Source organism: Tursiops truncatus, chromosome 15, assembly GCF_011762595.2.
Source record: "Tursiops truncatus isolate mTurTru1 chromosome 15, mTurTru1.mat.Y, whole genome shotgun sequence".
Classification (NCBI taxonomy): domain Eukaryota; kingdom Metazoa; phylum Chordata; class Mammalia; order Artiodactyla; family Delphinidae; genus Tursiops; species Tursiops truncatus.
The window spans coordinates 47,154,138-47,168,066 of record NC_047048.1 but is presented as its reverse complement, the minus strand read 5'-3'; the positions used below and the strand labels follow the sequence as shown (position 1 = coordinate 47,168,066).

The following is a 13,929-nucleotide window of genomic DNA, read 5'->3' as shown; positions in this document are numbered from 1 at the left end:
TTATGATAAAAACCCTCCAGAAAGTAGGCATAGAGGGAACTTACTTCAACATAATAAAGGCCATATATGACAAACACACAGCCAACATCATTCTCAATGGCGAAAAACTGAAACCATTTCCTCTAAGATCAGGAACAAGACAAGCTTGTCCACTCTCACCACTATTATTCAACATAGTTTTGGAAGTTTCAGCCATAGCAATCAGAGAAGAAAAGAAATAAAAGGAATCCAAATCGGAAAAGTAAAGCTATCACTGTTTGCAGATGACATGATACTATACATAGAGAATCCTAAAGATTCCACCAGAAAACTGCTAGAGCTAATCAATGAATTTGGTAAAGTAGCAGGATACAAAATTAATGCACAGAAATCTCTTGCATTCTTATAAACTAATGTTGAAAAATCTGAAAGAGAAATTAAGGAAACACTCCCTTTTACCATTGTAACAAAAAGAATAAAATACTTAGGAATAAACCTACCTAAGGAGACAAAAGACCTGTATTCAGAAAACTAGAAGACACTGATGAAAGAAACTAAAGATGATACAAACAGATGGAGAGATATATCATGTTCCTGGATTGGAAGAATCAACATTGTGAAAATGACTTTACTGCCCAAAGCAATCTACAGATTCAATGCAATCCCTGTCAAACTACCAATGGCATTTTTCACGGAACTAGAATAAACAATTTCACAATTTGTATGGAAACACAAAAGATCCCGAATAGCCAAAGCAATCTTGAGAAAGAAAAACAGAGCTGAAGGAATCAGGCTCCTGAACTTCAGACTATACTACAAATCTACATCAAGACAGTATGGTACTGGCACAGAAACAGAAATATAGATTAATGGAACAGGATAGAAAGCCCAGAGATAAACCCATGCACATATGGTCACTTTATTTTCAATAAAGGAGGCAAGAATATACAATGGAGAAAAGACAGCCTCTTCAGCAAGTGGTGCTGGGAAAATCGGACAGCTACACGTAAAAGAATGAAATTAGAACACTCCCTAACACCATACACAAAAATAAACTCAAAATGGATTAAAGACCTAAATGTAAGGCCAGACACTATCAAACTCTTAGAGGAAAACATAGGCAGAACACTCTATGACATAAATCACAGCAAGATCCTTTTTGACCCACCTCCTAGAGAAATGGAAACAAAAACAAAAATAAACAAATGGGACCTAATGAAACTTAAAAGCTTTTGCACAGCAAAGGAAACCATAAACAAGACCAAAAGACAACCCTCAGAATGGGAGAAAATATTTGCAAATGAAGCAACTGACAAAGGATTAATCTCCAAAATTTACAAGCAGCTCATGCAGCTCAATATCAAAAAAACAAACAACCCAATCCAAAATTGGGCAGAAGACCTAAATAGACATTTCTCCAAAGAAGATATACAGATTGCCAACAAACACATGAAAGGATACTCAACATCACTAATCATTAGAGAAATGCAAATCAAAACTACAATGAGGTATCACCTCACACCAGTCAGAATGGCCATCATAAAAATATCTACAAACAATACATGCTGGAGAGGGTGTAGAGAAAAGGGAACCCTCTTGCACTGTTGGTGGGAATGTAAATTGATACAGCTACTATGGAGAACAGTATGGAGGTTCCTTAAAAAACTAAAAATAGAACTACCATATGACCCAGCAATCCTACTACCGGGCATATACCCTGTGAAAACCATAATTCAAAAAGAGTCATGTACCACAATGTTCATTGTGGCTCTATTTACAATAGCCAGGACATGGAAGCAACCTAAGTGTCCATCGACAGATGAATGGATAAAGAAGATGTATTTATTCCATATATACAATGGAATATTATTCAGCCATAAAAAGAAATGAAATTGAGTTATTTGTAGTGAGGTGGATGGACCTAGAGTCTGTCATACAGAGTGAAGTAAGAAAGAGAAAAACAAATATCGTATGTTAACACATATATATGGAATCTAAAAAAAAATAAAAATGGTTCTGACAAACCTAGGGGCAGGACAGGAATAAAGACGCAGACGTACAGAATGGACTTGACACGGGGAGGGGAAGGGTAAGCTGGGATAAAGTGAGAGAGTGGCATGGACATATATACACCACTAAATGTAAAACAGATAGCTAGTGGGAAGCAGCCGCATAGCACAGGGAGATCAGCTCAGTGCTTTGTGACCACCTAGAGGGGTGGGGTAGGGAGGGTGGGAGGGAGACGCAAGAGGGAGGACATATGGGGATATATGTATATGTATAGCTGATTCACTTTGTTATAGAGCAGAAACTAAGACACCATTGTAAAGCAATTATACTCCAATAAAGATGTTAAAAGAGAGAGCTTTTTTTACTCTCTCAGTAAGGAGAGTCTCAGCAAGCACCTGGGCAGATGGGCAGCCTTGAAGAGTTGCTGTGCCCTCTCATGCATGGAAGCAACCAAATGATTTCTGTGTCCCCGAGAGAAGCGGGGAAATCACAGAGGGGCCCTCCAGACCTGAAGGAGTCATACAGCTGGGACCTAGAGACACCTCTGCAGCACCCTGCCTGGCTGATGTTCAAAGTCCAGTCCAAGTGACTGCCATCGCTGTGGGTGTCAGTGTGAGAGGATGGCACTAGGGACTCTGCACCCCTCCCCCACTCCTTAAGTCCTCAAGAAAAGGAGAAAACAGGAATCCCCAAAGCCACTAGTGGCATCTTCTTTATGCCAGGCACTTGTTAGGCACTTGTATTAAAGTAATAAATAAAACATAAAAATATAAAAAATAAAAGAAAACTAATCACAAAGAAAAAGGTGATCTCCAAAAAAAATTTTTTTAATTTAAAAATTTAACTGGTAAGTTACATATTCCCAAGCAACAGAAGAGGCCAGAAGGCTAATATCTTAAAGATGCTAAGGCAATAAACAAACAGAAAAACACCTGTCAACCTAGAATCGGTTAAACTACCATTCTGGAGTGAGGGTGAATAGAAACAGTTTCAGACTTACAAACTCATTTCTTTGAGACTTAAGCTCCCAGCTTACTTCTACTCTGCGCAACACTATACCTTGTCATAATTCTTACTGATTTTAATATATACTAGATATTAAAATATTAGGTATTACCCAATACCTTAGCTTCTGGATTTTCTGAAATCCTCTCTTCAAATTATCCACACTGCCTTGTAAGTTCACTCCCACGATTCTGCCATAATCAATAACATTAACTTCTCCATAGTCCCAGCTGCAGTCATCCCACCCCTCCTAACTTTCCAGCTCATCTCTTGACTACTCTAATTCCAACATTCCCTCTACCTCACCAAAAGTGCCATCCCATTAATTCTGCTGCTTTGTAACTATCCCTCACTGCCCTTAGATCCTCACTTCCTTCCTTATCCAACTAAAATTCCATGCTTCATCAACTTATACCCTTCCTCTTACTCCTGAAAGCCTCCATGTTTTGCTCACTTCATCAAACTTATCTGGCAAAAGCCCACGCTGGAGTATCAGTCAGAATAACTATACGAGCCTGCAACAATAAACACCCCCCAAATCTCAGTGGCTTAACACAACAAAAATATAATTTCTCATTAATGTTATAAGTTGTACCTGGGTCACCAGGGAATGTGCTTCCAACAGTCACTCAGGAACAAACCCAGGCTAATGGAGGCTCCATCATCTATAACTGCACCTCCTGGATCATATCCCCTCCAGGAGAATGAGAGGGCTACCCAGGGCCACTTTACAGCTTTAGCCTGGAAGTCACACATATCATTTCCACGCTAGTCAACTGGCCAGAAATAGCCACATGGTCTGAGGCAACTGCAACGGGGTGCGGCGGGTTGGGGGGGGGGGGGCTGTGAAACACAGAGGAGTGTATGGATATTCAGGGAGCACTATGCTAAATGTCTCTGCAACATCTGACTAAATCCAACTTCCCATGCCTGCACCTGCACAGCTAAACGAGGTGCAGACGCCATCCTGTGAGCAGGGGGTGACATTCATGGGCAGGAAGACCTACCCATTGAGGAAGGTGGGGGACAAAGGACAGACCCAGGTACCAGACAGCATTGCTGGGTAGCCCCCGACCAGCCCCAGTCTCCTCTGAGGTGTCTTGTTACATGAGATTTAAAACAAAAGAAAATAAAATCTGTTTAAGCCACTATAAATGAGTTCTCTTTTTTAAGCCCAAATGAATTCTTCTTTTTTTCTTTGTTTTGGTAAAATATATATATATATAACATGAAATTTACCATTTAATCATTTTTAAGTGTACAATTCAGTGGCATTTTTACTCGCATTGTTGTACAATCGTCACCACCATCCATCTCCAGAACTTATTCATCTTCCCAAACTGAAACTGTACCCATTCAACAACTCCCCCATCCCCCCTGCCCTCTAGCCCTGGCAACCACCATTCTACTTTCCATTTCTATGAATTTGACTACTCTAGGTATCTCATGTAAGTGGAATCATCCACTTTTGTCCTTTTGTGACTGACTTAATTCACTTAATGTAATGTCCTCAAGGCTCATCCATATTGTAGCATGTTTCAGAATTTCCTTCCTTTTTAAGGTTGAATAATATTCCACTGTATGTACATACCACATTTTGCTTATCCATTCAACCACCAAGCGACATTTGGGGCCAAATGCATTCTTTTTTTTTTAATAGATCTTTATTGGAGTGTAATTGCTTCTCAGTACTGTGTTAGTTTCTGTTGCACAACAGAGTGAATTAGCCATATGCATACACATGTCCCCGTATCCCCTTCCTCTTGAGACTCCCTCCCCTCGTCCCTATCCCACCCTTCTAGGTCATCGCACAGCACCGAGCCGATCTCCCTGTGCTATGCTGCTGCTTCCCACCAGCCAACTATTTTACATTCAGTAGTGTATATATGTCGATGCTACTCTCGCTTCGCCCCAGCTTCCCCCTCTCACCCCATGTCCTCAAGTCCATTCTCTATGTCTACCTCTTTATTCTTGCCCTGCAACTAGGTTCATGAGTACCATTTTTGGTTTTTGTTTTTAGATTCTATATATATGCGTTGGTGGGAATGTAAATTGATACAACCACTATGGAAAACAGTATGGAGGTTCTTTAAAAAACTAAAAATAGAACTACCATATGACCCAGCAATCCCACTACTGGGCATATACCCCGAGAAAACCATAATTCAAAAAGAGACATGTACCAAATGCATTCTTAATCTATATAGATAGCCATTTGCTGGCGAAAGAAAATGGCTCAGAAAACTTTACACTGAAAGAAGACGACTTCTTCCATTCAAACATACAACTTTGTATTGAGTCAAATACAATTTCTGATACGTTCATGTAGATGTATTTATCAGACACCATTAGCAGGAAGACATGAAAAAGATTATTTGGCTTGATAACATTTATCTTAACTGAGTTATTTTGGAAAATTCGTGATATGTTTAATTTCTACCAAAACCAAATTTCTTTATAATTTGTTTGAATAAATAAGACTGATTTGATTAAAATAAATCCTTATGATGCCTGAAAACGGAGTCTTAGATATTTAAGAGCCCGTTTTATCCACGTAAAGGACGACCACTTCCCTGAGCCGTGTGAAACCACTTCCGTGAGGCCATCGTTGGAGTGCCTATTTGTGGGTTTGTTTAGAATCCAGAAAAAGTTGGCAACTCTGGGAAACTAGAAGAGTTAATAGAGTATCTTTGTTTTTTCCTCATCTTGATGTTTCCAACAACGCCATCATTTCTCTAGTGAACACTCTGGCCTACGTTACAGAAGAGCTTCTGTGTCTTTACTAAAGGAAAAACCTGAGAATTGTGGGTTAAGCAGCAGGGTCGCCTTCTGTGTTCTACGTATTCAATTTTCTCATTCTCTCATTCATTCTCTCCCTCTCCCTCTCCCTCTCCCTCTCCTTCTCCCTCTCCCTCTGTCACACACACACACACACACACACACACACACACACACACACACACACACACACACACATCACATCCCTCCCTACCTTAAGGCCATAAAGTCCTGTAGAGTAAGAGTTAGTATTTTCTATTCGGCAGTCAGACTGTTTTTTGAATCCGGCTGAGTTGAGTCCGGGACTCTTTATTTAAGCCTCAGTTTCCTTTACTGTGAAAATGGGGAATGGGAGTAGTAACTACCTCACAAGGACAAAATGAGACAACAAACATAAAACATTCAGCGTGGGGTTGGGCACTGAGTAAGCACTTCATACTGCAATGGATAATGACTGCCTTAAGAAAAACCATTAGCTATCACTTTGTCTCTCCTCATCCTTTTCTCTGTATTTTGCTTCTGTTAGAACAAGGTGATTCCCAGCTAGCCTGACAATCATCACTGAGAGCCTAGAATACATTTAAAGAGGAGTTTAGCCTTTGACTTGCAATTCTGAAAGCTGCTGCTTCCAAGAAAGCTGAGCTCTCACCTAGGGTCAAAACGATCACGTGGGTAAACCTTTCATTATCAGAATAAAACAAATAATATGATAAAGATTTCACTTAGTTTGGTAGGAAACATTTTAACTGTGGTTATCCAGGGATTATGGGTTATGCACGATTTTTGTTTGTTATGCATTCCTTCTGTTATTTTTCCCAATTTCCGTAATAAACACCTATCTTTTTTTCCCAAGAGGTTCAATGCCCAACATCAATGCTACACTCCTGCATTCACCATACTTTCTCTTCAGGTACAATAGTAAAGGGCAAGGCAGGGTCTCCCATTATGGGATTTGGTCCCATACACTTCACTGCCCTATATCTGAGTTCGTGAAGAATGCACCAGGTGTTTTATTTCATCCGCCCTCCGTCACACATTTGGTATTTTCACTTCAGCATTAGTGATAGATGCAGTCTTCAAATTAAGATAATTAAAAATATGTAACATAATAGCCCAATAACGTCATATTGTCAAATCACATTTTAGTTCCAAAAGGTTAAGTGGCAAACTGAAAAGCATTTGCAATAAGGACAGAGAAACATGAAAACTTACCAACTCTTGGCTGACATTTAAGATATATCTTCACTGCATCTCAAGATAATTTTTAATTGTTTTATATTCATCTCATTTAGTGGTGGCAGCAGTGGTGGGCATGAGCCAGATTATTACAAAACGAAAATTAAAAGGCCGTTATGTGTCAAGTTTTTAATGTAGGGTTTTAATGGACTGTTTAAATGGTAGAGGATTAGGATATAATTCCTCCAGAGGACCTAAAAATGAGATTAGGATTTTTAACTATAAATCCTAATCCCACAGATCTTTCTCTTCTTCTGGAGACTTTATTTCTTCTAAACCACTCTAACCTCAGTTCTGATACAAAGACCCCCAGAGAGGGAGAGTGAAGCTGCGTTCACAGGAGAGAAATAACCCACATTCCCAGGCGGCCTGCATCCCAGAGCAGGATCAGCAGCAACAAAAGCTCACATTCAGTACCCCTGGCACACTACACATCTCCAAGGCTTCCTGATGATCTTCAAGTATTTATGTCATCTTATAAACGCTGCCATCCACTCTCACTGCGGCGAGTGGGCATCTGAAAAATCTTTCAACACATCCCCTGTTAGAAGTCCACAGGGACAGATAAGTAATGAGGAAAGGCCTTTCCAAATCTAAAAGGAAACATTTGGTACTTCAGTTTCCACTATTGCAACATCTCTTTCTCAACAAAGGAATTTATTACACAGTACGTCACCTTTTCCCTGTCAGAGGATTTACTGCCAATTTTGGAGTTGGGTTACTTCTGGTTTTCAAGTCTGTCTTGTGAAATTAAAGAGAGGGCTGCCTTAAAAGTGATAGAACACACGTGATTTCAGTCTTCACAGTGTCCCCATGGCTATCAAACCTGGAACCTATTACATACAAGAAGAAAACATAAGGAGCTTTATAAAGAGATGGAATAAGTAGTGAAGATGTCTGATCCAGTCTAGTCCAAAGGGTATGGTTCCCAACACACATTTAGTGCCTCCCCAGTATTCAGTTCTCTCTAACCTGTAACCATCAGCATACTTTGGATATTTACAACAATCTATCAAAAACAACTCAGGCTTTTCCGATTTTTTTTAATAAATAATAAATAACCAATAGAAAAACCAATTTTACAACTATCTCCTAGAGACCTCTCTTACAAACTAGGATGCAACTGATATGTGCTTTAGCCTTTCATAATTATTTAAAATACAGAAAAATATACTAGAATGGTGACAATTAAACAGGAAAATCTCTCATGTAGAGCACAGTGCTAGGCATATGCTAAATACACTAAATGCTTGATATTTATTATTTATTATACTAGTATCAATTTTATTGAGAAGGTATAACCAAACCACAAAAGATTTATCTGAACAAGTTGCACAAATGGGAAGAATTCCAGTTTTGCGAATGCAAATATTTTCATAGACTGAAATCTATTTCAAAGAAACTAAGACATACAAACAACAAAAAAGTTTCAAAAAAAAAGACATGAGTGTGAAAATCCTTGATCCAATCTGTCACAGCAGAGTGTCAGAGATCTGTGGTTAACAACACAGAGGTGCCCACCCCAAAGCTTGAGTCACTTCTTCTTTCCCTGGGCCCCTCTCTTTGTCAAAGTCACATCTCAGTGTGGGAACTTATCCAATACTCATGAGCATGAATACAGATGATGAAATAGGATCTTGCTTTCTGCTCTAAATTTTCTCAATTTAGTTATCTAAATACAACACTCTAATCAGGGCACCAGGGACACATGGTCCCAGGCAGCAGAAAGAATCAGAAAAATCACCCCAGCAGGAGTGGTGTTCCTTGGCTACACTGGAGCCCCTATTGCTACTATTGCATTTGTCTGGAAATCATACTACATGTATGAGCATTAGACTTCTCTCCACTTGAGAACTTCATTAGAGCAGCAGCCATCACAGAAGCAGCGCTGCTAGCCATGTTCAGTTGCTGCTCCTGTACAGCTTCTATCTGGATTTCTGTTCCATCAGGGAGGTGAGGGGAACTACCTCCAGCTGTGGAACCTGAAATGAGTCACGTAAGATCTCCGTATCTCAGTTTCCTCATTGGAAAAAATAAATGGCTTAGCTTAAATGATTTCAAATTCCTCAGGACAAAATTTTATAGCTGGAAGTACTTTTGGAACTTCAATAACTTTCGGTAAAATTTAGTTAAGAGGCTTGCAATGAACTGACCACTTAGGAGAAAACCCTTTTAAAAAGCTGTTAATTCATGGTATAGTATAGTTAGATTACTTTTTTTAATCTATTTCTTTTTTAAGGGGGAAGAGAAAAAGTCACTGACTCACTGATTCACCATTAACTGATCAACTACCGTGTACCTGGGGTTTTCACAAATGTTATCATTTAAAGGCCCTACAAGTAACTTGCAAAGAAGGTACTATCATCCCAATTTGACAAATAAGAAAAGTGAAGTGGAAGAGCTAAGAGTCTAAAATCCAAGTTTTGTAACTCTAATATAATTGTTTCAAGATAGTCCACCACTGCAGAAATAAGGCTAATATCAGCACGCAAATAAAGGAGATACAAGCAAAGAAAACTCAAAAGCCTCAAAAACCTGAATCCATGATAAAGATCAAAGTAATAATTACCTGCAGATAAGTAGCACAACAAATACTGATACCAATACTTAGGACTGTAGATAGCCCTCAATTTTAACCATGACATCCTAAAAACAATCACTAAACAGTCCCAAAGGAATAATGTTAAAAGTGGAGATTTCATTTTGCATCAAAACCATAATGTGCATTTTATGAGTTAAAAAAAAAAAGCCAAGACATAGCTGTAAACATCTACAATAATGTAGATGTGATGTAATGTAAAGTAAATATTTCAGCACACATATTGATTATATATGTAGTATGAAGCCCACAGACAGAAAGAACATAAGCAAGACAGTTATACTATACTGTAAATTTATAACTACTAAGCCAACCAATATATTAAACATTTAATTAATAATTTTCCTAATGACAAAGTTTAGAAGTGATTTATGAGGGTGATTTGAATGGCCAGGGCCTCTTTAAAAGCCGAAAAGGGAAGTTTGAGTTGATGTTACATCTCAGTAACATCTCAGTTACATCTCAGAAATTGCTCTGTACAAAAGACAGGCAATATATAAATCATTTCATCAGTTTCAAAGCTGTACTCAGAATTTAAAAACAACATTCAGTGTTTAGAGGCCTTGTGAAATAAGATGGAAAAAAAGTGTTAAATCTGTTCACCAGTCATTGCTTATCCCTTTCTCTACTCAACACAGCATCAAGGGTGGTTCTGAGATCTAAGAAAGGCAGAAAAGTTCTGAAGGTGGAAAGGAAAATGGTAATCATATTCATTTGTCTAGATCAGAGTAGAAATTAAGGAATAAGAATAAAGAAATGGTCCCAAAGCTTTCCTACCACCAACTAGCATAACCATCATATAAGCAGGTAAAAGAAGGAAAAAGCAAAACAGGTGGACCACATCAAATGAGACATGCAGCAAAAGGCAAATAAATAGACAATATAAAATTTAGCATTTTTCAAGGTTTTCGTTTGACACTATTATTAAGAAATAGTGTTAGTAAAAGAAGGAAATACACACACTTGTATTACTTTTTAACTTTTTATTTTAGCCAAGAAATTTATTTACAATTTTATTCAATTACCTAAGATTATGCTTCCTAATTTCCCCAAAGTTATGAGAAAAAAAGATATATCTTTGCCTAAAATTAAACAGTTTCAGTCAATACACAGAATTCTCCACGAAAACCCATGCATAGATTCCATAGGGTCCACAAACCCCAGATTAAGAACCCACACAGCTATCATTTTATTTAAAAATCTACAAGCATATAGTTATAAACCAGTAGGCTAAACTTTCATTTTGATTTCCAATAAAAATATTTACTGCTGAGACCATGAACTCCATATGAGAAAGCAACAGTGACAATATCATTACCCAGAGGCTAACATGGAAATTACAGTGAAAATAATAAAATTAGGTTATCATATTAGAATCATACCATTTCCTGTTAAAAAGAAATAGGGATCCTTGGGAAAATGACTGGTTCTGAGTCTGGCTAAAGAAGTGACCAAGAGGAGCCTGAGGCATCTTGTTCTACTGAAAAGCAAGGAAGCTATCAAAGATCGTCATGGCAAAGACCACAGAAGCCAGCTTAAAGTGGCTTCCATTGACAAGAGAAGGAACAATTTTACCAGCCAAAAGAATAAAAAGGTTCCAGACTCTTTACCATGTCTTGCAAGCCACCAAAACTGATCACTTGTATTTCCACTTCTAGTTAAGATGAAGAAATCTACAAGAGTCTATCACCCCCACCCTAACAACAAAAGCCAACAAGAGCCACGCTAACAATGAGAACCAATAAGCCAGTTAAGCTACAACACTACAGTTTTTTAAAAACTCAGAGAGATAACGATGCAAAAATACCTCAAAGAACTAAATTCCCAAAAGGGACAAGCCTTTCCTATGACAGAAGAGGCCAATGGCTTTTTTATCACCCAGAAGGCAGTGGGGAAAGGAGAAATGCTACAGACAAGGTTAAGGAGAAACTAGCTGAACTAGTCATTTAACAAACTTTAAATGACCACAGGTGCTGACAGGATGAATTAGAATCCAGAGAAGCCCCATTCACTGAGCAAATCTGATTTCACTCATTGACTCCTTCCTGTAGGTCCTCACCAAGAGCAGGGCTTCCTGGGGCAGGGCTGGGGAGCTGAAAGATATCCACACCCTCAGGCACACAGGTCCTCCGTAAGTGTAAAGTAGAAGCTGCTGAAGGCTGGGAACAGAACAGGAAAGCTAAAAGACAGCCTCCTTGCCTACCTGGATGCATAGAGCTATCACCCAAGGCAAAGCAGTAAAAAAAAGAAAGAAAGATAAAGGAGGGATAGGGAAAGGGGGAGGGAGAGGGAGAAGGAGAGAAAGAGAGAAGCTTCCCCGTGATTCCAAAAGCTGACAGGTGAACAATAAATAACATAAAGAGATATCAGGAGTTTTGCTGGTATTCAGATCCCAAGCTCTGCCTAATGGTAAATCCTAATACTAGCATTGAAATATCGAAAGCCAGGAGTGAATTGTATCCACTGCTGCAAGAATACCCAGCCCCAACTCAATTACAAATAACACTGCAGATGTATGTAAAAAGAAGTGTGTCCCTTTTTAGTGGCAAATATTTTCTTCAGTCTTGTCTGTATTCCAAACATAATCTTTAGCATACAATCAATAATTATGAGATAAATGAAAAAGCCAAAAACATGCCCTATAAACAAGAGAAGGAACAGTGAACAGAAGCAGACCACTAATGGCCCAGATGCTGGAATTATCAGACACAAACCTTAAACTAACTAAAATAATTATTTTATGTAACTATCTAATGGAAAAGGTGGAAATTTTCATAAAAATATGGGAAATCTCAGCAAGACAATCTTCAAATATGAACCAAATAGAAACACTTTATATAAAAAATATAGTATCCAAAATGAAAATGCATTCAATGGGCTTAAGAGCAAATAGGAGGAGGCGGTTAGGGGAACCCACCAGGCCGGAACCTTCTGGAACTCTTTCCTGAGGGAATCGTGACGAAGATGTGGACCAGTGGATTTGAAAGCTATAGCAGTTCCTCTTTTGGGGGAGCCGGAGGCTACACACAGTTCCCTGGGGGCTCTGGATCACTGACACCTTCCCAGGCTGAAAAGAAATCTAGAGCCCGAGCTCAGCATATTGTACCCGGTACCATATCTCAGCTGCTTTCTGCTACTCTGGTTGATGAAGTGTTCAAAATTGGAAATGTTGAGATTTCACAGGTCACTATTGTGGGGATAATCAGAAATGCAGAGAAGGCTGCAACCAACATTGTTTACAAAACAGATGACATGACGGCTGCACCCATGGATGTTCACCAGTGGGTTGACACAGGTGATGCCAGCAGTGAAAACACTGTGGTTCCTCCAGAAACATATGTGAAAGTGGCTGGTCATCTGAGATCTTTTCAGAACAAGAAAAGCCTGGTAGCCTTTAAGATCATGCCCCTGAAGGATATGAATGAGTTCACCACACATATACTGGAAGTAGTCAATGGACACATGATGCTGAGCAAGTCTAACAGCCAACCCTCAGCAGGGAGAGCACCTATCAGCAATCCAGGAATGGGTGAAACTGGGAACTTTGGTGGGAATAGCTTCATGCCAGCAAATGGCCTCACTGTGGCCCAGAACCAGGTACTGAATTTGATTAAGGCTTGCCCAAGGCCTGAAGGATTGAACTTTCAGGATCTCAAGAATCAGCTCCAACACATGACTGTAGCCTCAATCAAGCAAGCTGTGGATTTTCTAAGCAACGAGGGACACATCTATTGTGGATGATGCTCATTTTAAATCCACAGACGCAGAATGACTGGATCTAATTGGGTACCTGAGATATTTTCCAGCTGGACTTTTTACACAATCTCTCGTCTCCAGCTGTGCATATATTTGGCAGGTTGACTTCTAGGAAGTAGGTTTCATCTATAAAAGGTTTCAATTGACATCCTTTTGAAACTTACTACTCTTCCGTGTTTTTGTTTTTGTTTTTTGTGGTACGTGGGCCTCTCACTGTTGTGCCCTCTCCCGTTGCGGAGCACAGGCTCTGGACGCACAGGCTCTGCGGCCACGGCTCACAGGCCTAGCCGCTCCGCGGCATGTGGGATCCTCCCGGACCAGGGCACGAACCCGTGTCCCCTGCATCGGCAGGCGGACTCTCAACCACTGTGCCACCAGGGAAGCCCCTCTTCTGTGTTTTTGAAGCTCAGAGGGATATGGGCAACTGACAGGGATGTAAACCAGGGCGGAATTTCTTAAAGAAGTTACAAATTAGTTAGTTACAATATCAGGATAAATGGAATTGGAAGAGGGATGCTACCAAGAGCATCTTGAGCATACTCAGGAGTTTTTATTCCTGAATTGTT

The 13,929-nt window shown here is 39.5% G+C and overlaps 1 protein-coding gene and 1 pseudogene across 8 annotated transcripts in view; one reads left to right on the top strand and one right to left on the bottom strand.

Annotated features, from left to right (window-relative positions):
* TASP1 (taspase 1) overlaps positions 1 to 13,929 on the bottom strand; it is a 239,744-nt gene that overhangs the window by 99,687 nt on the left and 126,128 nt on the right. The gene's annotated exons all lie outside the window — the stretch shown is intronic.
* On the top strand, positions 12,550 to 13,394 carry LOC101317864 (replication protein A 32 kDa subunit pseudogene; annotated as a pseudogene).